Source organism: Tamandua tetradactyla, chromosome 2 (assembly GCF_023851605.1).
Source record: "Tamandua tetradactyla isolate mTamTet1 chromosome 2, mTamTet1.pri, whole genome shotgun sequence".
NCBI lineage: Eukaryota > Metazoa > Chordata > Mammalia > Pilosa > Myrmecophagidae > Tamandua > Tamandua tetradactyla.
In genome coordinates this window covers 72116478-72143492 of record NC_135328.1, presented here as the reverse complement: position 1 = coordinate 72143492, position 27015 = coordinate 72116478, and the positions used below count along the sequence as shown (strand labels likewise).

The window sequence follows — 27015 nt, the reverse complement described above, 5'->3', positions numbered from 1 at the left end:
ATAAAAATGATAATAAGAAATGACTTTATACAATACTTCAAAATGTTTACAAAACATTTTCATAAACGTCATTTAATTTGATTCTCACAACAAACTTGTGAGGCAGGAAGGACCTATGTGCTCAGAAAGGTTATGTAACTTGTCACAAAATACCTGGCTGATAAGTGGCAATATGTAGTTTAAAATAAACGTCTTCAGTGCTTTTCTATACTTCCAAGGATGGCAAGTGAGTGTCATCACATGATCCATATCTGATTAATAGGTAGTGGTTATCTATAGTGCTGTGCTCAGGATTTTTAGGTTATATGCAGCATCAGAAGGAAAAAGTGCAGTAATTGATTAGTGATGTCTGCTCGGTATGGGTGAAGATACCAGAGTCACAAGTGATGCATAACTGCCAAGCCAGCAACATACCATAACGTGTACACATGTTTGAATAATGAGTTTGTCTCTGGTAGTACTCAAGTAAAACAGGTATTTCTGAACAACTTGTACTGGGAGTGTGGGCTGGGTCTGTTAGTGAGCAATGATATGCAAAATGTATCTACTTGATCTGTAAGAATTTAGTGGAAGCATGTCATACATGGATTCATACTTTTGAAATGTGGCAAATGATGGATATAAATTTTCTTGACCCTTCTCTCTGTGTTTATTTATTATTAAACAAACTCCAAATAGAAACTCATGCAGTGATTGGGTTGGGAGTAAAAAAATAACTTTTAGAAAAGCTGATGCATAAGTACAGAATGAGAATGTAGAAATAGTAGGTAAAATATTTCTTTTTAAATGTTGGTAATGTGAAGGAGAAAGGGAGAGATCATTTGAAGTAGGAGCAAAAAGTGGCAGTAAGTCTTCTTGGTTTCCTGATGTTATATCAGGTAGGTGACAGTCTGTTTCATGCTTTGTAAGATAGCATTGATTGTTGGAGTAAGTTATTTTGGGAGAGCATTATTATTAAGGTAAATAATTTAGCCCTATCAACCACAGGAAGTATCCTATCTTAAAAGAATCATCAGAAGACGGTTTCTTTGGCTTTTAAGAAAATGACTTAAGACTCACACAGTTAAAATTATTTGGGAAGCTGACTTTCTCTCTGGGTGCATGATCATACTGATATTTTCCCATCACTTTGTGGACAATTGGCCCACTTTGCTGATGAGTCATTCAGTTCCACTTTCAATCCTGGCATTGAAAAATACACAGATTCCGCTAGCGTGAAAAAAATATTTCCATATTCTTATCTGAAAATTAGATTTAGAACTATATGACCTGTTATTTTTTTCTTTCACCAGAAGGTTTTTTGCAATGAAAATTTTATAAAAATTGTTCTAATACAATTTTATAGTTGGGATGGGCCATTTTAAAGTAGAAATTGAAATCCATCACTATGTGCTTATCTCCCAATTTTTTATCTCTAGCTGAGACACTTCCTTTGGGTTCTAGAGCATATATCTTAATAGAAAAGAAGATTTAGAGTGGAGCAAGCAAGAAATATGGATATCACCCCCAATATTTGCTGCTCCTTCACCCCTAAAACCAAGCATCATTATGTTCCATGATTTCACCTCCCAATGATCCCTTAAATCTCTAAGCTTATCCCTCTAGTTCCAGTTAGCCACCTTAGGTCAAAGTGCTAGTCTATTTCCTTCACTTTCAGTGGTGCCCTAACTGCTCTTTCCACACTTATCCTTTGCCTCTCCCATTCAATATCCAGAATAGACTTCCAATGGGAAGTTGGTATGGGTTCTTCATCACACCAGAACACAAGAACAACCTTATTTCTATTAAAAAATGATTTATCTTCTCCAGGCCCCAGCTACCCTGGCCATTTGGGAAATTCAGTCTGAGGCAGTATAGTGGGTTTAGATCAGGGAGACCAGAGGCAAACTGTCTGAGGTCAGTTAATGAATTTATAAACTGTGTGATGTTGAACAAATTATTTACTGTTTGCAGCCTCAGTTTCTTTTATTCTTATCTGTGAAATGGGATTCCAATAGTTTTTTTTTTTTTAGTTTCCTGGCTGCTAAACACAATAATGTGCAATAGGTTGGCCTAAACAACAATAATTTATTGGCACATGATTTTGAGGCTAGAAGTCCAAAATCAGGGTGTTGACAAGGTGATGCTTTCGCCTTGAAGGCTGGGGCACTCTGCAGCTGGCTGCCTGCAATGCTTGGTCCTTGGCTTTTCTGTCACATGACAATGCACTTGATGATGACTTCTCTTTTCTCTTTTAGGACTTGTCAATTTCCAGCTTCTGGCTCTCCCCTCTGACTTTCTCTGTCTTTGGGGTCTTCCCTCTAAGGCCTTCAGTCTTTAGACCCATCCTAGATTTTAGACCCATCCTGATTAAGTTGGGTCAGACCTTAACTAATGCAACCTCATCAAAAGGTCCTATTTACAAGGGTTCACACTCACGGTAATGGATTAAGAACATGTTTTTCTATGTTACACAGCTCCCAGCTTCCACAAATAGTCTTTAACTTAGTTGCAAGTAAGTATTAAAGAGATAATCTCAGTAATCTTTTAGTGCAGTACTTGACATGATGTAGTGAAGAGCATCCCCATGGCTGCCTGCACTAGCCCCTACCGCCTGCCCCAATTTCTGTAGCTTCTGTGCTTGTCCACACCAACTGAAACTCTCACTGCGGTTCTCTGTGTATGGTTGATACTCTCCATCTTCTATAAGCATCCTATGTCTAGGGAATTGGCTACATGACAAAGTCTGCCCAACCTTATCCTGACTCTTGGTCTAGAGAAGCCCTGACTTCCCAGCAGCCTGCATCTTCTTGGCAAGGCTATGCCTTCTCCACCTCCTTTCTGGGAATAAGGCAGTCTGTTACCACTCCATGGACTTGCTTATAGAATGGTGGTTGGGGTGGGGGGGGGTCAAGGTGTTGGAGATAAAGTGACCACCCAACCCTTGGGATAAATAATCCTCATCTTTCCTTCTTTGTGTCAAGTCAGTGAAGGAGAAGTTAAATTTTAATTTTTTTTCCTTAATAACCTCTTGTTATCCAAAACTCAGTTCTCATTTTGTAACCTACCTTGACTTGGCAAACTTTAAGGCTGAATTCTGTCCAGATACAGAGCCTGTTTCATGCTAGTCCCATAGGCTTCTTCTCCTTCTCCTGGTTAATTTCTATTTGTCCTTCATAGTTCAATTCAGATGTACTAAGAGGAGTCTTCTTGGATGCCCCAAGGAGGGTCAAATACACTTGTTATGGACTTTAATATTTCTATGTGCTCCTCCATCCAGCACCTATCAGAGTTTGCAATTATCTTTTTAATGTATATGTGATATCTGTTTCCCACAAGAATGTAAGTTCCAGGAGGGTAGGGCACGTACCAGCAGGGGCTGAGGTTTTTAGACTCAACAAAGTGCTTTGCATGTACTGACTTAAATACTTAAGCAACTGAATATGAATATTTTTCCTATGGACTAAGAATTCATATGGTCTAAAAATCTACTGACTTTTCAAATTTATTTTTGCTTGTATGATTTTTAAATCTGAAAATAACATCAAATATGTAATCATCTATTCTTAATTACGTTATAGCTGAAGATCAATTTTCATGTTTCATTTTCCTGTTGCCTTCACTGACCAAGCACAGAAATGAACCATTAGTGCTTTGTCATCTGCATTGTTTATTGCAAACTTTTGGTATTCAGGATTAATCATTTGATAAAACATTATAAGATTACATTTCAATCCATACATGTGTGTGCAAGTGCATGCACACACACACATACACACACTCACTTTCCGATCTGAACATATAATTGTAATTAATGATAAGAACATACATCCATTGATGACCCAGTTAGCTATAATGGTGTAGAGATAGGTGGGGATGGTTACTGGACACTCAGCTTCAAGTTAAGATATATTGTAAAAGTGAAACTTTCTTTTTAAACTTACAGCTCTCTGTTGTGATTTGAAAATTTGTATTATCATTTAAAAGGATTAATTTTGTTTGGCAGCCTGTCCAGGATTCTGCTTATAAAATCACTCTGGGAATTAACAAGTACATTTGGTTTCCAAATCGGCTCAGCTCTGCATCTTTAGCTCCAAAGTGCTCTGTGCTTGCTTCCCTCACCCTCTCTCTCTGCCATTTCCATTAACTCAGAGGAGAAATCCTCAGTAGACTATAAAGAGGACTGTTCAGGGATCTCTCCTTTTCTCTGTTGAGGGAGAATGTATTTTGCCAAATTTGGCATGAGTGTTTTCGATCAATAATTAAATAAAAACGTGGGCCCCAAGTAAAATGAATCTTTCGGCAAATCCATTGTACTTCTGCTAATAAGGAGTCAGTGTACATGGGAATCTTATTGAAACTGTATACTTCTGTTCACTGTGGTTAACCTGATTGTTTGCAGCCCATTCTACCCAGTGGCATCAGTACAATCCACAGAGCTAAGTCTGGGTAAAACTTTGGTCTTATCTTCCATAAATGTCAAGGAGGGAAGAGTAAAATTAGATGAGGTGATGTTGAAAAAATTACCTTCCTCCTTAGCCTTTCAAATATTCAGAAGATTCCTTAGTCCTTTAGTAGGATGCCAAACTTTAATGTCAGAAATATGAAATGTGGGTGCTATTTTTTGAAACAATAGTTTATCATCTTAAATACAGAATTGACAGAGAGATTATGGAATGGCAGGAAAAGATGAACAATAAAATTCTTCTCATACCACTGGAACCAGTTTTATGTGGACCCTTCAAAATGATTTTTTCATTGTATATTTTAAATAATTTTAGCCATAATTTTGTACAATGATTTTTACTTTGATACTATTTCAAAGCTATTTCCGCATTCTAACTTAGAGTTTTAAAGCATCAATATTATATTATCTAGCTAATAAATATGACAAGATTTACCTAAACGTATCTCATTTTCGGACGTCCGGGCTACTTCTAATTCCTCAACATTTAAATAACATTGTAATGAATATTTTTGGGCATAGATATTTTGTTTTCATTAAAAGGGATTCCAAAAGTGGCATTATTACTGCTTGACTTTGGAAGAGTTGAGATTAATAACATTATTCTCTATCTTGAAGTGTCTCAGAAGGGGAGAATAAGGAACTAACATGATAATTCTATAAGCGTTTTATTCAGTTGTATAGTTTGAAATGTGCTTTCATTCATATTTCTTATTTTCACTTTCTTGAAACCAACTAAATCATCCTCATCTGCAGAAATATAGAGAACAGTAGAAGCAACTACTCACTGAGTATTCATGCCAGTGTGCCAAGCCCTTTATTTATATTACATTAGTTGATCCTCACAACAGTCCCAATAAATGAATAAATTATTATACCTACTTTGCTGAAGAAGGTTCAGAATGATTAGGTCACTTGCCAAAGATGACACCAGGTAAGTGGTAGAACTGGAATTCAGACCCTAGTCTGGTAATACACTTAGTTTCATTGTATGGAATCTCTGAAACTGTGGGCACAATTTTTTCACAACATTCCTAAGAAGAATCAAAGCTTTATTCCCTGCATGTTTTTATTGTGACTCCCACTGTTTGTTGATATTAATAAATCTTATTTCATCAGATGAGTAACCAGTCTGTACATACAGTAATCACTTAAGGAGGACGAACGGATGCAATTAAGTAATTAATCATATATTTCTGGGTAGGTAGGTTGGAAAAATCAAGACAAAAGCACCTGTGTTTTTGTGTTCATGGCTACGTTTCTAATCTCAAGCATAGTATCTGTACAGAGTGGACATTCACTGTTTGCTGAATGAACAAATACTGAACTCCAAACTGTAACCAATTCTTTCAAAACAAATTACTCAGAGCATCTGAGCAAGTCTACTGTGCCTGACCATGTTTACATGAAAGTTGTTCAGAGTCCTTTTACATCCATTAAATCACCCTCCTTATGTTAAATTAAAAGAAGGAAGACTCTCTCTGAAGACAGGAAAGGTTGCATGTGAGAGTTAACTTTCCAACTGGCCTTATAAAACTGCGGGCAGAAATGACAGGCATCGGCAGGGGTGGGAGGGAGAGGGAAGGGAATAAATATAGGATAGCAGCAATAGTGTGAGCAAAACTAGAGAGACAAAAATACACACATATACACATGTGTATATGTACACACACACACACACACACACCTTGCTCATGGAGAGTAATAGTTGTTAAGTTTGCTGTCATGAAGTATAACTAAGCCTGGAGAGTTAGTGTGTGACCATTTTGGGAGGACCCTAAAATTCATTCAAAGAAATTAAACCTTTGCTTTGCAATCACTGGGGAGTTAGGCTAGGTTTCTGATATGATCTAGGATAGAGGTGGTCGGATGATGAGAAATAAACATTAAGAGGTATTGATAAGAAAAAGAAGATATAACCAGGAAAAACAGCTCAGGGGGTCCAAAAGAAATATAAAAAAACAGGAGTTAGCAAAAGATTGGAAATAGAGTATAAAGGAGAGGAAGGTCAACATGATTCCATTATTTATAAAGCATTTATTAAATGCCTGGAACTATTCTACATTCTCTCATTAAATTCTCACAATAATGTTGCAGAATTTGTCACCATGTATCAGAAAGGGAAATTGAGATCTGAGCTTCAGTATTGATTTTGTCACTTCCCCTGTGAAACTGGAAGAATGAATTAGCCTCTCTAAGACTTGATTTTCTCATATGTAATATGTAGATTACAGTATCCATCTTATGGTGGTGGAGTGAAAATTAAAGATAATGTTTATAGTGCTTTAAAATATCTAGCATATATTAACTGCTCATTAAGTTATGGCAATAATAATATTGTGAGAAAACTTTTATTGGTTGCCCAAGATCACATCCCTCGTAAGAATCAAAGAAAAATTCAACATCCTATCCAGAGTTTGTCCTCTTTCCAACATTCTATGCTTCATTTCTCAATGTAGGGGAATCTTTTTCATATCTGTAGGGTGGTGGATGTAACCAAAAAAATGTATATGGAAATGAGATTAAAATGGGGACAAAATTAGGATTGAATTGATGATCATTTGTTTTGATCTAAATCTGAGCCTCAACATCATTTATTAAATATACTATTCATAGATAAAATTCCACATGTTAAAATTACAATTCATATACTGTATTTGAAAATTAGGATTCATCGCCTAAAATATATAACTGCAATGAAAGTTTCATGAATCATTGCATACTTGGGAGAAATCTTTTGGCAATACCTATTCATCAGAGGGTGCCTTGTTTTTCAGTCCCATTAGCTCTGTAAGATTATTTGGAAGTCTTTGACAAGGTTTTAAGCTTTTCATCCCAAGGTGTTATCAAAATATTGAAGCTGGTACTCGCTGCGCATGTCAGGTCTTGGAAAGGAAATGACTGTCCTTTAGCGGTTGGAACGATATGTGGAATTTTCTTTTTTGTAGTCGTGCAATATTCAATCAGATTAATTTTTAATTTTCTAATTTCTTAAAGGGCAAATCTTAAAAACTGGATTTTCTCCCTCACAATACTGAAACTGTAAAAATGTCAGGATCATTGATCATATAGCCAGAATGACAGAAGTGTATGGCTTTTGCTTTTAATCTAAACCACTTCAGACTGAGTAAGTGATGCTTGGATAATAGAACACCATCTCACCACTCAGACACCAGAAGGTAAGCGTTTAAGGCATGCTGATTAAAATGCATGGTTTTCTGCATCAGCTTATCTGGCCTCATTCCCACCCCAATTAAATAAAATAAAAGTAGCTGATTGAAGTCCCAAAGTAGTCTCAATTCTTAACAGTATACTAAGGGTTAATAGATGCAAAAAAGTTCTAAGAGTAGCTCAGTACTTCCTATGTCCTGTGCTGCTGCAGTTGTTCTCTCTTCCTTCACGTGAGCACTGGGGATGGAAAAGAGGTACACATATGAATCCAACAGGAAAACCATTATCCTCTCTTCAGATGAAGCCAAGCACCAAGTAAAAATAAAAGCAAAGAAAATGCCACTCCTGTACACACACCATTCAACGGATGGCAAGAGCAAAATATAGAGGAGAAATAAGCCAGCTAGAGCAGTGGTTTCGCTAGCAGTACATTGAGGAATACCTCCCACAAAGCTGATATTCCTGATCTTCCAACAGAAGCACCATTCACTTGTGCATTCCATGTACATCTAGTCATATTCTCTAATCTTGTTCCCATTGGAAGCCACAGCACATGTTAATAGGATGGCTGGCTACATCAAGATGGGAGTCTACAATTTCAGAAAAAAACAAACTGCCATAGCCACCATCAGTAACTGGCTAACTGGACGTTGAGCAAGGGAGGAAACAATTGTTCTTAGAAGGAAGAGAATGTAAAGTTAGGGTAGGGGGTTTCTTTAAAATACAGCAACCATTGCCAACAAACAAAGGAAAATGACTTCCGATTATTTTAGTGTGATTTGTTTAAAATAACATAAGATAGAAGAAATCATTTGACTTTACTTGAAGCATTATGTGCTTGTGACTTCTGCTTTTTTTTAATGTACTTCAACTGTAGTACCATTATATCTGGTTTCAAGACAGGAGATGTTGTCAGCAACAGAAGGGGCCAGCTTGGAGGAAATTGGACCCAGAGGTTAGGCAGTAGTACCGGGGCAGGTTAGAACAGACAAAGGGGCTGTTAGGCCAGAAACCCAGCAACAAACTAAAGGAAGGCTGGTCAGGTAGGAAAGGAAGTTCAGGCATGCAGCTGGTAAGTATTAAAGATGTACAGAAGGAGACAACAGGTGGATAGCCCAATAGGTGGACAGAGTTTATCATCAGGGGCCTCTGATGGGAGGCCATAAGGAGAGGTTTCATCAGCCAGATAGATGGCCAGCATCTGGAGGTCTAGCCACTCATGGTGGAGACCTAACCATAACAACCAAAGTTCAACAGTAAAAGCCTAGCTAAGGGAATTGAGACCAAACACAGAAGCAGAGCTGGCTCGAGGCTTCTCTATGAACTCTGCTTCTAGAAACTCTTAACATTTTTCCCTGTAGGGCAGAGTTTTTCCCAGAGCTAAGGGTAGGGATGAACATCCAGGCAGGGCAAAGAGTCTCCAGCTGTCAGGATTACAACGTGTGTCAGCAGGGGACAGACTGAACATTGTATTTCAGAGACTAACACAATGAACTCTATCAGATGTACATTCACCTATAAAAATTCTGTCAATTTTAAACTTCATCAAATTGACTAATGCAATACCAAAAAATATACAGGTGACAAAATATCAATGGTACTATTGAATATTCCAGACATATCTTTTTTAATCAAAATCAATAATATATTACTTTAGCAGGTAATTAAGCATTTCTCTGGTTTGGGGGCCCAGTTTTGTTAAGAAATGAGGCATATTTTTGATAATATCTCTCAGATAGTTAAAAAGAAAATGTTTAAAAAGGCAGAAGGGATGATGAGGTAGGGGAAAATCAACAAGGATGCCCAATTCAGATCAGGTCCTCTTTCAGTCGCTCAGTAAATAGCTTTATCTATTGCAAATATCAATACCATCGCATTACAGGATTTTATATTCTTCCTTCAACAGAGTAGAAATTAAAAATTAGACTGAAGTAATCAGATAATACAGTGATTGTACTATTGGCTGTGCATTTCAGAGAGCTTATGTTTTTCTAGTAGTTGTGTTCTCAGTTAAGTATTAGCTCCGGGTGCTTTCTTAGGCACCTTCAACACAACTCATCAAATGTTTCTTAGAAAAATCTTAATAGTTGCACATAAGGCAAAAGTGACAATCTTATCCTGGGTTTTCCTGCAAGCAGAGTTGGAAATGATTGCTAAGTTGTGAGAAATTAATTTGGGCACATGTGATCCTAGGGACAAGGAAGTGAAATAAGAGAGGGAACACAACACAAGGATGCCTTATTCAGTTGGGTAGTTTGGTCCTGAGGGATCTTCTGAGGAGCTTTATAAATGTGTGTCAGGACCATCATCTCAGGGTAAGGAAGGGAAATGTATACCCCTTGGCTGCTAGCTCCAATTGGTTCGAGGCCCTCAGACTTCTGGTTTACACATGCTTTAGCACTAGGCATGTCCTATATAGTGATGTCAGGACAGAAAGTAGGAGGAGCCAGGAGCTGGCCAGTGGAACCTGTGCAAAGCTGGAAGGAGCCTGCCTGACTGCCTGCAGCAACCAATGAAGCGATAAGACTGAGAGGATGGGAAATGGTGCACTAATGTATCTGATACAGTGTCAAAACGTCAACCTCCAAGCAGAAAACAATCCTAGGAAACCCAAATGCATGCACATATTTGTCCAAATAAGAGAAAACAAAGATTATATTATAGTCTTGTTATTATAGATTTAACTAGGAAGGTTTAGGCCCGTACAGTTTCGACTACTGACCCCAACCAATAGCAGCAAGAAAATACTGACTAGGGTCTGTTGATTACACCTACTGTTGTGGAATCTTGCCGTCAATAGCCAGAGGGATGGGTTTGGGGCTAATAAGCTGTTTTTTAATTCATTCCTAGAACCTCAAAACTCTATTTCACTACTTATGATGTTTTCTTCCTAATAAAATCAGTTGTGTCCACATCTTACTCTAGTGCTAACTTTATACCCTTGGAAGACAGATACCATGCCTTGTTCAGGTTTTTATATTCTCAGCAGCACTTGCAACACCTTACATCTAGTGGACCCTAGATTAATGAATGCTCAAAAAGGAAATATTGTGGAGTTAGGCAAAGAGCGAAAGCTTTGGAATTAGGCCAACCTAGTTTTAAAAAGATATCTAACATTTAAGCATTTAATTAGGTCCGAGTTTTTAGTTTAGTTTTTTTTTTTTTATGCTGTGTGGTGGGGTCATGTTTCATTATTTTTCCATGTGAGTATCCTGTTACTGCAGCACCATTTGTTGAATTTTTTTGTTTGTTTGTTTTGCTTGTTTTTTGGAAAGTGCATGGACCAGGAATCGAACCTGGATCATCTGCATGGCAGGCGAGAATTCTACCACTGAACTACCCTTGCACCCCCTAGGTCTAAGCTTTTATATCTGTAAAGTAAGCTAATAGTGCCTCTCTCAGAGGGTTGTTGGAGAGATTAATGGAGGAAGCATATATACATGGCATATATGAATAGCTAATACTAAAACAAAATATGTTTTGGGCCCTATTCTAAGCACTTTAAATATACTGATTCATTTAATCCTCGTAATAGCCCTATAAAGTAGGTAATATTAAGATCTTGTTTTTTGGAGATGAGTAAACTGAGGCACAGATATGTTAAATAACTTGCCCAAGGTCACACAGCTACTAAGTGGAGAAACTAGAATTTGAATCCAGGCAGCCAGGCTCCAGAGAGTAGACATTTGAGTACTGCATGCTGCTTGTCAGGAACCGACTAGGTGAACAGAGTTTATCAACAGGTGACTCTGTTGGCAGTCAGAGTCTTCTCTGTAAGTCAAAAATTCTTTTTCTAGATTAAAAGGGATATTACTATATTCACTCATTCAAGTGCTTTTCTTCAGACTGAGTACTAGATGTTGGTGACTAGGTGAGGTGCACTCTCAGGAGCTCTTAGTATCCAGAAGGGGGTAGAGAAGAACCCACATGATGAGTGCTGGGATAGCAGTATTTGCATGTGCTGGCGGAGAAAAAAAATGACCTGTTCATTTTAGCACAGATTTTTCTTTTAAGAATGTTCTTCCTTTTGAAGAAGAATTTCTTCTTTCCATTTTGATGCTATAAAAATTAAAGGATTTAGAGAAATCCTAATATGAGGTTTAGGATTCTAGGCCCTAAATAGCCTATGTTTTCCAAAGCATCAGAATTATAACTTTCCCTCTGTTATGTAGCCTTTTTAGCTTTTTCAAATGAAGTAGATTTGTTCATGGACTATGATAGATCGAAATGAAACCTTAGGAAAGACAGTTTTGACACTTTTCCACTGGGATCCTAATAAATTCTTCCATACCTGAAAAAAAGTGGTAGGTGGACTAATCTGGTTTCTTTATCTTCGGTTCTAAACTAAATATCCTTAAGCAAGGTGAGAGAAATAGCCATGTAGCTATGAGATTGCACCTACAAAATTTAATGTCTTTAACAGTTCATATTGAGATAGTTTTTTCCATCATTCTATCTCTACCAACTTTCCTCCAAATAACAAGCAAACACATATTCAAATAAATATCTCCCAATAGCATTTATCCAGTCTAAATCGAGGTCAAGTTTTTTATATATGTGGAATGTTTTCTGGCAACCAGCCAACTGCAACATACCTGTTTGGCAGGCTAGCTTATTTTTTTTCAGAATGTGATGTGAGCAAAAATAAACTTTAGGGAGAAGGTGAGAGATGGGAAAGAGACTGAAGAGAAAAGGTCTTGTTAAGTACAGGTGCTGTGATGGTTAGGTTCTGGTGTCGACTTGGCCAAATGATGATGCCCAGTTGTCTGGTCAGGCAAGCACTGGGCCTGACCATTGCTGCAAGGCTATTTTGTGGCTGGTTGATTAAATCATCAGTCAGTAGATTGCATCTGTGACTGATTACATCTGTGATCAACTAAGGCAAGCCGCCCACAAGGAGATAATCCAATCAATCAAGCACTTTTAAGGGAGAAGAGAGATTCTCTCACTGCTTCTTCAGCCAGGGAGCCTCTCCTATGGAGTTCATCCAGACCCTTCATTGGAGCTGTCAGCTTCACAGCCTGTCCTGTGGATTTTAGACTCTTCCATTCCCACGGTTGCATGAGACACCTTTTTAAATCTCATTTACAAATCTCTTTGTTGGTTCTGTTTCTCTAGTGAATGTTGACTAAACCAAGCACATACCTCAGTGATTGTCATATGTGCTTTTTCCTTTTTTTATCAGCAGTTTGCATAGTCATCACAACTCTAGGCGTACTGACTTATAATCTTCACATCCGGTCTCTTACATTTTTCCTGTCTACCAGAGTTTTTCGTCAGAGGGAAGTTCTACTTGTTTCATAGGTTCTCCAGAGTTGGCAATAGACTGAGTTTGAGATGGCATCCCAGAAGCAGAACTATTCCAAGTCAGAATAATTCCAAAGCCTGCCCCAGGGAGAATGGACATTTTCCCCTGGAAGATAATATCAGTATTTAACTATGTCTCTTCCTTAGTTGCTAGAATATCATGCCTGTGTTCCCCTCTTAATATGATGGGTTTTTGCTCCGCATTTTCCTCACTCCAAGTCCAGGTGTTAGACAGGATTTGATGAGGTGAGATATAGGGCTGCACCATGTGGCTCAATACAGCAGTGGCTTTGAAATTAAGAAGAATATTAGACTTATTTCAGATGCTTCTGAAAACAAAATTCCCTGGGGCCTCAATCCAGATACACTGATTCTGTTGGTCAGGAGGGGAATGCAGTTGAGCCTCATAAGGCGCTAAAAAGGCTCAGGCTCGAGGGCATTCACAAATCGCCCTTGCACAGAACTAGGGAAAAAATACCCAAATGATCTGGAACAAGGCTGGGTTCAGTATTCATGTAATTCAGCATTCTCATGAACCTTTAGACCACAACAGCTGCCAATAACAAGAATTGAGTGTATATAGTTTTTAAAAGCTTGCCAATTGATTCTAATGATCAGACATATTTTGAAACCTTTATACTTATGAGCTTGGTATTTAAAAACGTTTACATCATTCAAATGTGCAGTCAGGAATAAAAACTATTGCATTAGTCACTGGGAAGTTAGATGTAGGGGTAAAGTATAGACAAGTATCGAGTTTGAGCTAAGATGTATAGAGATAGTTAACCACCAAAGAAAGAAGGTTGCAGATTTGGAATAAGCGATGTACGTAGTCCCTTCCATCTCTAAAACTCTGAGACACTAAGTAGTCCTGAAGTCAAGAACCCTTTAAACATTTGCTTTTTGCCTCTCTCCAACAAGCTATTAGTGTGTTTGTTGGTGCTGGAAAATGTGCAGGGCACTGTGCAGATGGAAGAGAAATAAAGAGATGGTTATATCTGTCCAAAATCGGGTGAGAGGAGGGATGGTGGGAAAGAAGGGATGGAACTCCCTTTTATTGAGTAGCTATTGTGTACAAATGTGTGCTTTACATAACACTACAACTACTAATCATAATAGTAACCCACACTTATATAGTGTTTAGTATGTGCCAGGCTCAGTTTTTAAGTACTTGACCTATATTCACTGACTGAGTCCTTATAAAAACTGGACAAGGTAGATACTATTGCTTTCCCTGAGGTACAGACAGGTTGTATAACTTGCCCCAGGATCCTTGAGCTATGTAGCAGCAGAGTTTGGTTTCAGATTCAAGCCCTGGCAGCCTAGATCCCGAATCCATATTTTTAACCACTTTCTCACAAGTGGATTCAGGGTGAAGGCTCTGGAACTTTTGTTCCAGAGGGCTGAGAGAAGGATTGAACTGCTTGTTGAGGAACACGTGGAGGGTTGATGTTGATCATGGGACAGATGTGGGTGCTGCTGAACTAAGTTACTTTCTTAAAACAAAGAAAAGCCAGGGGCAAAGAGAGTGATCACTATGGTCACGTCATGGGAGGGTGGGGGCAGTGCCTTAAATTTATTAGTAGCCTAATTTATTGTCGTATAGTTCTGGTTCTTAAACTACATACACATTTTCCTTCTAGATATTTGGCTTTCTTATTCCATTTTCACTTTTCATGTACTATTTTTCTAACCCTATCACCTCAGGCAAAAACACAGAAAGGTCAAACACACAAAGAAACAAACACCTTCTATGACATCCAGTCAAAACAATGTGACAGAAGAGATCCATCTTTATTTTTTAATAGCACATGCTATGTTCATTTTTAATAGCTCTAATTTGGTTATTTGTCCATGTCACTGTGGCCTTGCGGTGATCATCAAAGAGTAAGAGACAGACCTGTTTTACATGCATTACCCGAGCATTAGCCGAAAAGATATCTTCTGTCTTTTAATATGGAAAACAAATTAGCAAACAAAGAAACAACAAATCTGTCACCACCGCACCAGCAGGCTGACGTGGGTATTTTGGTGGAAATCCCATGCTCTCTCCCTCCCCCCAACTTCCACATCCACAATCTTGAGAATTTTTTCCTGGAGGACTTAAGTTTCTCTTAGTTACTGTAGCCCTAATTTCCTATTTTCCTCTGGATTTTACCTGTGTATCTTATCTCCTACAACTTTTCTTTTTATCTGCATTGAGCCTATCCTTGCACTTTCCCCAAGGTGACATTAGCAAAGACATTTCCTTATATTGAGATTTTACTTAGGGTTTGGGAACATCAGAAGTCAGTCGCATTGCAACCCAGTAAGACGAACTATCTTTGCATTTTAGACATCCCTGTTTTGAAAGCTCCCAGGTATTTTTGCTACAGGTGTTTCTCAATGATCATCTTTTATTTTTTTCAGGGCCTTCAGCCTTCGGTTCTCTTGACAGGCAACTTCCTTTTTTCTTATATTGTGTTACAGCTACCCAATTTTTCATTTTCTCCCATTTTTTCCATGTCCTATTTGTGGGTTCTTGGAAAAGCAGGCTGTGGGGGGTTAACATGTGATAACCTTCCCTTCATCTGCAAACAGATGGACTTGATGTACTCTCATTAATGTTGCTAGAACAGGGGACCTCAAGGCCTGCACTGTTCCATTTTAATTTCCAACAGGAGAGAGAATGAATGCATGAGGTGTCCTGGGAAGTGTTTACATTTTCCTTTAGGTTAGATGTATGCTTGCCATTTTGAATTTTTTTTTTTAGAGAACAAAGGAAGCAAGTCCTTCAGTGCCCCAAATGAGAAATGAAAAGTTATAACTTGAAGTTAGTGTGGACAGTTATCCTGGTTATAAAAGAAGGCACTGAGTCACCCCACTACCAGGGAAGTCATATATAGGTTATGTTCCAGGAATTATACTGCAGGGTAATACCCTTTTGTCTGCTTGTCTTCAGCTAGAGGACAGGGGCACTTACTATTCTGACTTTTCCAACCAAAAGGAAGATATCTGACCAGCAGTTTGCTGTGCAGGTAATATCTTATTACTCTTTAATATTCTCTAGAGTAGAAAAATTAAAGAAACTTTGCTGAGAAAACTTTTTAACTGGTGTATGTCATTTTTTTTTGGACTGCTGTGGCTCCCTGAGGGTCAGCTACCAGTGCCAACACCTGCCGAGCCGCAACAGACCTGGTGTATGTCATTTTGACTGGTATTTGTCCAAGCTCCAACTCCAAGTGGAACTTACATCACCTGAAAAGAAATTCCCTCAGTTCTTTGTCACCTTCCAGTCCTTTCTCTGGGCTAGGCTTCACAAGATAATCGCTCATCAAGATGTTTCCTGAAACAAAAATAAATTCTCACCATTAGATGCATTCCATGACTATTCTCTATGAATAACAGTTTTATCTCTACCCGCTACGGGATCATACACTGCATTGCATACTTACATTCGAAATTGCAGTCTCAAATGGCCCATCTTTTGTTCCATTAGTTGCAACCCTGGTGAAAGCCCCCTTTCTCTTCTTCTTCCTCCTTCTTTTGACTATTATTGTTATTCACACTTAGCACTTTCCTACCCTGTGTGTGTTTCTCATCTGAAAGATCAGTTTTCCTCATTAGGGTATTTGAAGAACCATTTCCTGAGTCAAAACCACACCAAGGAAAAATGAGAACACAGGGAATGAAATTTCCCACATTTGAACTTCTAAAATGGAGTGAGGAAGACAGCCTAGCCAGTCTATTGACTGTTCAGTGTTTCTTGATCAATGTATTTCATTTTGTGAAATGCACCAAGTGAATTGATCTTATACTATTGTTGGGAAAGTATGAAAATGATGGAGTTGAGATGACAAAACATTAATATGATAAATTTTATTAAGTTGTATAAGGCTTATAGTTTTGAAAAATATTTTAATCAAAGTTGGTGAAAAGCATGTTCTCGGTAAAACCACTCCTGTAAACATTTCTTTTGGTGTTTGGCTAATAACAAGTATTCAAATGAAAGAAAGGGATTCAATGTTTTATTTCATTACCTTACTGTTAAATGACAACAGATAGTTCATAGCATTCTGTTTATCAACTTTCATTCTCCTGGTCCATTGATGTTTTGAGAAGTATTTAAGCTTATTTATCGTTATCGAAATCCTAACTGTAATACATTTTTCTCTACTCTTTCTGTTGATAACATAAAATACTTTCCAAAGAGCCATTGTCAAAACCATCCAATTTTTTATTGGACTGTTGGCATTGGCCTTGCAAATTTCTTTTTTTCTTTTTTTTTCACTTAGAAGAATATACCAGCTTGTTGGTTCTAAGTGGAAAATAAAATATTAAGCAGTAGTTTGTTAAATAGAAAACACAAGGGGGAGATTCCATAAGGCCAATATACTAATCTTAATCCTAAATGCAATCTGTCCTTTAAAAATGATACATGTTTTACTGATTACCCACAAAAATGAAGGGATGGTAGAAGAAAAAGTAGCTGTGAAATAGCAGAGGCATTTGAAGTAGACCCCAAAACTTGGAGAAAGGAAAGTAAGTTGTGGTTAGTGAGAAGTTTTAACAGTTCTATGTATTAACCAAGGATGAATAACTTCATATATAATATCAGTTCACTCCATTCTTCCACTTCTCTAAAGTGCTTTCAAGAAAATAGAGGTCTTGAAGGAATGTATTAGTTTCTCAGCTGCTTAAATAAGCACCATACAATGGGTTGGCTTAAATAATGGGAATACATTGGCTCATGGTTTTGAAGCTAAGAAAAGTCCAAAATGAAGGCATCAGCAAGGTGGCTTTCTCCCTGAAGACTGTGGCCTTCTGGGGCAGGCTGCCAGCAATCCTTGGGGTTCCTTGAGTTTTTCTATCACATGAGTTATCTTCCCCTTTCTCTTCAGGATTCTGTTAACTTCTGGCTTCTTGCTTTTCCAGTGGCTTCTTCTCCCATGTCCAATTTCCCTTGCATGTAAGAACTTCAGCCAGATTGGATTAAGGCCCACCCTCATTCGGTTGGGCAAAGCTGAACCAGTAACATCTTCAAAGATCCTATATACAAATGGACTTACGTCCACAGGACCAGGGGTGGCTCTGAACATGCGTTGTGTGGAGACATGGTTCAATCTCCAACAAGAAGTATGCAACTATGCCAAAATATCATTCAATAAATTACAGTTGCCATCTTTTAAATATTGACACGTTAGAATAAGCAAAATAATTATTGAAAAGGTAATATTAGTAGTAGAGTTCATTTAGTAAATTAATTTTCTATCTGAACTTAAGCCAGTGTAAAGTCCAAATTTAGCAGAAAATTGTTTCAGGGTTAACAAAAAAATGCTTTCAAAGAACTCTCTTGTCTTGTTGCAAATAAAAATAGATTTAAAATTCTTCGTGTGTTCGAAAGTCAATTATTGCCAATTTCATGGGCTCCTCAAACATGGGATTTTCATTTAGCTGAGCCAGCTTTATTCTACCTGCCAAAAGCCCATGAAATGGCCACTTTCCATCTGGTAAATGTTCCACAATGAAATTAGAACTGTTGGAAAATAATAGAAATCTGTGGGCATATGTATATTGTGACTGAAATGTGAAAATTTATCAGTGATATCTATTGTAAATCAGTGTTTTAAGGACCAGTGTTAACTCTTTAGGTCTGTAAAGGCTGTATTTCCATATTACAGCTGATGCAATTTCCTAACTTCAGGTAGAAGTTAATTTAAAGCATTCTAGAGAAATAAGACTCCCCACCCCCAGGTTGCTAAACAGTGGTTTTTAAGTATATTTAGTATATGTCATGTATCTCCAGGAAGATCTAAAAAAAAAGCAACTCTGGACCCTCAACCCATGAAAAAGATACCCATGCACAAACTAAACAAAAACGGAAAACTAGATTTTTGAAAAAAGCATTCTACAAATCTTATGAACACATTTAATAGCTCTCAAAAGGAAATTCTTAAGTCCAAGGCATAAATTTAAGCGATTTTCCATAGGCTGACTTACACAATTATATATTTCTCTCCTTTGTCCCTTTGAATACTTCATTTATCATATAATGTTTTGAATACCCTGTGAATGAGTTACAAAGGAGATAGCTCCAACAGTGAAAGATAGTTTCCCTTCTCCAATGTACCAGGAAAAATATGTATCTATAATATTATTAAATGTTTATATGAGCTCATGCCCCATACACCTAGATGTAACTCAGTGAAGGTGAGCTGGCATAGACATATGTATTTAAATAAGGTTAAAACCTGGAAAAAAAGGATGGTTTCAACATGCAAATTCTTAGTTTATGAAATATTATATGTATACACATGCTAGCACCTTCCTCTACTTCCTTCTAAAAAAAAAAAGGAAAAACTCTGATCATTTGAATCATTAAAAAGTTATTCTTTTATCGAATTCTTAATTGAAACTAAATGACGCCCCAGGAAGAACTCTCTAAGCCTCATAGTTGAGGAAACATTGCAGGGTAGGTGGGGGGGTTACTAGGTGAGAGAAAGATGGACCTTGGCAAAATTAAGGTAAATTAAGTTGTACGGAAATTGTTGCTCTTCCTAAGACGGAAAAGGACCTCTTGGAAGATGCTTCACAAAATCTCACATTTTGGTTTACATTTAATCGCTCAACTTGCTCCTAACCTCAGTGAATTGTGTCCTGAATATTTCTGTGGTATTTTACTTTCTAAGTGTATTGAAGGCACTTTCAATCAAATCCTTTCCTTTCCTCCTCCAAACACTGGTTTCACATGGTGCTGGATCTAAGGAAGTCTTCAGACTCGGTCCTCCGGGAAACCACGAGTTGGGCTGCGCTGCCATTTGCGCTGGAGATCTCCCACAAGTGGTGCACTGCCAACCCATTCCCCCGGATTCACAAAGAGGGAATCCCAGATCACCTGCAAACCTGTTCAAAACATTCTTACCCATCTATTTCACCCCAAGCAGACTCACTTTCAGATGTCTTTGATTAGCTTTAACTGACAGAAGGGCTTCATGGGGCATTGAGATCTTCTTTTAGAAGAATTGAAATGTTATCTTGATGAGTTCTTCAATCTCTGTTCGGAGACAAAAGATTCTATGTCAAAGCACTCATGGTCTCAGCACTTGCTACAGGGGAGGCTGTGACACATTTATAAGCTGTGGGTTATTTGGGTTTTCAAGTTAAGATCTGATGGAGAAAAGGACATAGAGAAGAGACTGTAATATGGATAATGCACCCATAAATTTTTATTGAAAATAAGAATAGCTTTTAGATCTGCCATAGTTAATACAAAAAAGAGTAATACAAATGAAGACTTAAATTGATGAGGCACATGTGTAAATTGATAAAGGAAGTTTGATGCATCATAACATTGAAATTTATCTAAATTCAATATTGTTAAACATTCTTAAAGATCAGATGAATTATACATGAAGTATATGGATTATTTGTCCCAGGCAAACAATGGTGACATTTCTGTCTGTCACTTAGTATGACAAGGTTAACATGTTTTATTCAAAACTTTTAAACAGTAAAATGATTTGTATGCATTACTCTTTCTTTGGACTGTCAGGGAAAGCAGAAAGCAACACAGTTATTCTGTGACATTGAGTCAGCATGTGCATAAAAAAATGACAACAGGATTGCTTCCAACATCTATAAAGCTCGTAGTTTGATTTTCTAATCATCTGGTAGATAAACAACAAAACCATAAAGGTAGAAATGTTTCCCCTTCCATCTCTCAAAGAAACATGTCATTGTGTATGGGTATATGTACACGCATATGCATATATGTATATATATATATATACATTGCATATATAAATGTGGCGTTTGTGACATAATTAATATAGACTATTCATATGTGGAAACAGATCCCTGAAAATAGTGTGCTTTGGGTTTTAAGGAAATTTGGTGGCAAAATATTTCCTTTTTTAAATAAATAAGGAAAGAAAGAGTCAGACTACGTTATCCCATTTATAAACTACTTTGGGATGCAACAGGAATTAATGAGATCTTTGAATTCTGAACTCTGTATGCTTATAGGATGGGCATACAGATAAAGATGAATAATAGAGTAGAAGGCACTGTTCAGCTCTTAGTTTGTTGACAGTTTCTGTCACAGCTGTTAAAAACTGAAAGGTGTCAAACTTGAGTCCTGATGTAGTGAGTCATGAAGAATAAGCCATTCCCGAGGGAATTCTCAGATCTCTCCTTCGCCCCTTGGCCTGCTACTTGCATCTCCAACCAGAACGGCAGAGGGCCACTGCCCTTCATCTGGCTCTGTTTGTTGGTCCTCCTCTCATGAGGCTCTCGTGCAGAAGTGCATTTTGCAGAGGCTATTCTGGGTTGGAATACAGTAGAGCCCAGGCATCTGGGTGCATTATTAACACCTGGGGAATGATAGTACCAGTGACTTTTTATCCAGCCCTTTCCAATCACAGGTGGCTTAGGGACCTTGGTGTAGCAGCCATTCCACAAACCACATTCCACTGATACCTTCTGAGGACATTCAGTTTTGAACCAGTGGTTGTGTTGGAGATAAAATGAATGATTAAGACAATAAATTCCTGCCTTTGAAGTGTTTATAATAGAGGGAGAAAGACCCATCAACAAGCAAGATGTTGATGGTGTTATTGTGACTAATTGTGCAGGGTGAGATTGTTAAGGAGGAAGGGGTCACAAATAATGGATGGGGATAGCAAATGCAACCTTAATATTTTGTATTCCTCTGCTTGATACTTTGGGGTGCTAACCCAGAGAAGGATATTTCATTGCATTGCATTCAGCGATGTGTTTCCTGAAACTTCAAAAAACATTAAAATTCCGTGTGCCAGGTGTGCATTCTCTGAGATTCTTGCATACCAGCCTATGACCTGGAGAAAAGTGAGCTCTTCAGAGTCCTGATTATTATAGCAACTGATGGCTATAATTGATTATGACCCATCTAAGGCAAAAGTGTGAAGTATGCATTTTTCTTGGAATTGTTTATTAGAGAACTCTTAATAAAAGAAAGAAGAAATTTGACTGTATGCAACCCGTACTGGAATATGCACTTGCACGACATTGAACGTTGTTAGCAATTACTGGTTGCACTAAGAATTATTACTATTTCAATTTAGTCATGCACGAGAATTATTCAACCTGTTTTCCATCCTTGATCTCAAACCTCCCCTCCCTTCAGGATTTCGGTATCCATCCCAATGGTTGGAATAAAAGAGCTGTATGTTTTTTTCAGAGACATTTATCCTGACTTGGTGTGTAAATTTATATGGGGAGTCACGAATAGAATAACATTAACCCATTGTCCAAAAAGGATTTACAAATGCCACCAAATTTTGGGATGCTCTGCAGCCTTGCTGAGATGTCATTTTAAGAAACGCCATCTCCCAAGAGGAAAATGTTAGAAATACTCTGACCTTTCCAATTTCTTTTTAGCATAAAAGTGAGGTGATCTAAAAGGAGCCATCTTCCAAGTAAACTGTTAAGCCTTTAGTTTGAAATATTCATCATGTTTCTGTTGTGAATAGCCAAACCACTGCTAAAATTCAGTGTTTGCTTGTCTATTCAGTTTATTCATTTCATGCAAATCCCAATATGCATGAAATGAACAAAAGACTTCCTTTCTATTTGTATGCATTGTTGGTTCTCTATTCCATTTTTATTCCCAAACTTTTTTTTTTCAGCACTAGTGCTTTATTCATTCTTTCAACAAATATTTGTGGCATCCCTAGGCAGTTTGAGGCACCAAAATGAATGAGATTGTCCCAGCATGGTAGTCAGCATGGCCCACAGGTTTCTTTTTTAAAATGCTACTTTTAGATGCACTATTAGAGAATGCTTGGAGATTTTTTAAGGCAACATCTATGAACAGGGCAGAGAATAATCTGTAAAAATATTTGTGTCTGCTATGGACACAGCTTGGGGATTATACTGCCTTCCTGGCTCAGGGAGTGGGAGGAATGTGCCCTGGGGAATCAGACAGACCTGAATTCAGATTCTGACTCTGGCCCTTGCAAGCTCTAATATGGGCAAGTTAACCTCTCACTCTAAGAGAATTTCCTTGTAAGTAAAAGGAGAAATTGTGCCTTATAATTTTGTTAAATGAGCTACCAGAGAGTATCTTAGGGTTCCTTCAGTAAGTGATCATTTGCATTTCCTTCTCTAGGATACTATAATTTAGAGCATATGTAAATGGATAAAAACCTTAGTTCTTAATTTTAATGAAAGTTGGGGTAAAATAAGTGTTAAGCACGGAGTCGTTAACGGAGTCGTCAAGGAATCCATGCAAGGCAGTGAGTTAAAGCATCATAGATTTACTGGGGGAAAAGCAGGTAGAAAGTGACAGAGTGAGAGTCAAAGCAAAGGAAGGAAAACGGCTGTGACTCTCCTTTTGAGGGCCTGATCTTTTAAAGGGAAAAACACACGAAGAGGGGTGGGGGTGACATACGGCTGCAGTTATAGCCGGGAGTTATCAGCTGGAGCAGATCATGACCTCATGCTCATGGTTATCTGGTCTTGCTTCTGGTCTGGGGCGTCGGCATGTCCATGCTGGTCTATCTTGGTGCCACGTCAGGTCCTGTCAGGGAAGCTGCTGTGGGTGAGAAGCCGAGACGGTCATAGACTCCATTTTATATGTCAAGTTGTTTTTCTGAGACCTGACAACAAGTCCTATTAATGTAGGCACGCGCAAAGTGTCCTGGAATTTCTTAGAGGGTTCGGTAAATTGTAGATCGTCTGATTCATCTTCCCTTTCCGGTTTGTGTCTTAGATGGAGTCCTACCATGGTGGCTTTGAACTTACACAAATTCAACTACAAACAAACAATCAAGGTTGGAGACCAGAAGAGGGAGAGGGGAGGAAGAGGGAGAGGGGAGGAAGAGGGAGAAGGAGAGAGTATGAATTTTAATAGCATAGAAGGGATGCTTCTATGACTCATCTTGAAAGCATCTCATCTCATCAAGTTTGCTCCGATAGTTTCAAAGACATGTATTTTTAAAAATGCATACTATATACTACTTATTATACAGGCCCCAAATTTAAGCTTCTTCAAATAGGTATTGAATTAAAATGGACTTTGTTAGATTTACTGAGAGATGCCATGTTTCTCTTTAATATGACACCTTTTTAAGGGATTATCAAGACCGTTTTAGATTATAAATGATTAACACCTTATTTACTGTGTAATATTTAACCTCATTCTGTTTTCTTTGCTTTTACTCTTTATCATTCCTTTCATCTTTTACTTACTTCCGGTATCTAGATTTATCTTCTCTTTCTTTCCCCACATAACCTCTGTATGTCAGTTTGTCTGTTTCTTGCCTGGGGTGCTTAATGGTTATTTTGTTATTTCTTTTTTTTTCCAAAAAATTTCCTAGGGCTGTGTCTAGAACACTAATCACTATGTGCAATGTCTTTAGTGGGGCTTGGAGCTTAGGAGGCACTGGTTCCTTAGAAACACCTGATAAAGTTTTTGTTGTTCCTAGAATTACATGTGACAGGTCTACAGGTTAGCATGAGCTCAGCTATAAAAATAATGCTATGACAATAATATACTCTTGGAAACCTTACCCTTGCCTGTTTTTATACTGCCAACACGAAGGATCTTTTGACTGCCAGCACGGGGTTTTAAGGCTGTAATCTACAATAAAATGCAAAGACCACAGAGCAGCAAGATCAGTTATTTACATCTCAGTGTGAATCATGTGTGATAGAGAATAGAGGAAAGGGCTGAAGGGCTTAAACAGGTTAGGGAGAGGCAGGTCTCCCTAAAAGGACTTGGGGTTGGGTACAAGGTCAGCTTTGTCACCCCTTTGCCACGCACTGTTTATTCTGCCTTGTCTTCCTTCCTGCGAGCCCCTCTTCCACACCCATTTTTATGCTTGTCTTCCTCCTTTCTCTTATTCTCTGTCATATGTGATTTTAGATTATGACAAGATTTCAGATACTTTTCCTTCAGGGAACTTGTTTTAGGCCTTATGCCCATATGCACTGATACTTAATAATTCTTTATGAATCATAATGATGCCAATTATTGAGTACATATGAAGTGATAAGTGCGACTTTGTAAACATCACTGATTCTCACAAAAAACTTCTACAAGGAAGGTATTTTCTTTCATGCTAAAAATGAAAAAAAAAAACAACTGACAGATAAAGAAAGTAACGTACCAAATAATTTAGCAAAGGTTGAGCCCAATGAGAATCAATAGGTCAGTCTTTACTTGTCCGAGTTCTCTCCGCTATCATATGTTGCCTTCGTTTGTACACAATAGATTTTTATGAATGTATGTGTGTGAGGAGAGGTGGTTATTGATCATTCTGTGTATGTATGCAGTTTTTTTTTTTAAACTATGCTGACTTCCAGATTAGTCTGTAGTGCTTGAAAACTGATGTTGCCAGTCTTCTCTCCAAGCATATTGATGGATTGACTCAAAATTTTTACATGTCACAATTTACACAATTGATACCTTCCTCACTAATACAGTTTCTAGAAACTAAATTGAGCTTTATACCATTTTATATTTCAAATAAAGGGTGTTGGGTGCTGACAATTGCTTAACTTCTCACTTATTGGTCTTTGAAGACAGTAATGTTATCTTCTTTAACATCATTTGACCCTGTAAGAAGCAACACCCCTCTCATAGTGTACCTATTGAAGCAGTTCCTCATTCCTGACATTTTAATGTCTTATAGGATGGGAGAAAAAAAAAAAAAGAGGGCGCAAAGACCCAGTAGTGATTTAATACGATGATTCTGGATTGAAGCATCTTGCTACGTAGAGAAACAACATATTTTATAGTGCATTTTCAGAAATGCCTCATGGCACAAACTCCTATTTCATGTCCTTGAAGGCCAATGGAGTAACGGAGTTTCTGTTTCAGTGCCTATCTGATCAATAATTCTATGACTTTTTGGAGTTGCCATCTGTCTTGTGGTACACTTTTATTGTGTTGATGTACAATGAGTAATACCCGCATATATATAATTTTTTGCCTCCTGTAACTGTAAATTATTTTTAAAATATTTCTACAGGTGCTTAAATTTATTTATATAAACCATATTTTCCTTGATTTCACAGGAGAAATATATAAATCACTTTCTCTGGGAAAATACACTTGGGATTTAGTGTCATTTCTCTTGGGCTTGGTCTTTTAGTAAGTCAGCATATACAGGACACCAGCTGTGGGGCAGCCAATGTTGCAGGCAGTGGCTAAGTAGATGAGTAAGACATAGAACCTCCCTTTCCTTCAGGGTCTTCAGGAGACTATGAGGGCAACTTGAAGTGGTAGTCAAGAGGATAAAATTTGTTACCAGCCTGCCTCAGTTTGAATAGTCTCCTCACCATATGTTAGATATTAGACAAATTATTTAATTTTCTCTGCTTCAATGATCTCATCTTTTAAGTGGGGATAATGGTAAGTGCTTCCTTAAGGGTACTGTGAGGATTAAATGAATAAAGATGTGTAAGGCACTCATAACGCGGAGGGGGCTCATATTTGTTATATGAGCCACAAAGAGTGAATTATTATATTAAGATATGACTAGTATAAAATAGAAATATGTCCAAGAGGATTGAGTCTAAAACTCCATAATAAGGAGTCAAGGAAGACTTTATAGAAGGGATGAGGCTTGAACAAGGTCTTGAGGAAGAGACGGTATTTCAGTAGACGTACAAGGAACATAAAACCATCCCAGACAACATAAATGGGCTTTGAAGAGGCAGGAAAGCTTGAGAAAGCATGTCCTACTTAGCAAACAGTGTCAGGAACTCTGTGTGTAGTTGAGGGTAAAGTTAATTAAAGGACAAGGTCACAAAGAGCCCTGGGTGATCTATTAAGAATGTATGACTTCATCATGTTGGCACTGGAATTCATGAAAGGATTTTTAAGAAGGGAACTAATATGATCATATTTATATTTTAGAAAGATTATCCTAGCACCCGTGTAGAGGATGAGTTGGAATGCTAGCTGGAGGAAGCCCAGACTGAAGACAGAAGATTTTTGTAACTGGTCACAGGAGAGATGAACAGGTCCTCAAATAAGACTGTGGCAAAGGAAATAGAGACCACTTTCAAGATACATTTATGAGACTGAATTGATGGCACTGGAGGATCATTTGGATGGAAAGGAGAAA

At 37.8% G+C, this 27015-nt stretch overlaps 1 long non-coding RNA gene across 1 annotated transcript; it reads left to right on the top strand.

Annotated features, from left to right (window-relative positions):
- Positions 1 to 361: 361 nt before the first annotated feature.
- LOC143660714 (uncharacterized) lies at positions 362 to 27015 on the top strand. The gene is made up of 3 exons (XR_013164201.1): positions 362 to 474; positions 7442 to 7623; positions 26805 to 27015. It is a non-coding gene; the product is annotated as an uncharacterized LOC143660714 (long non-coding RNA).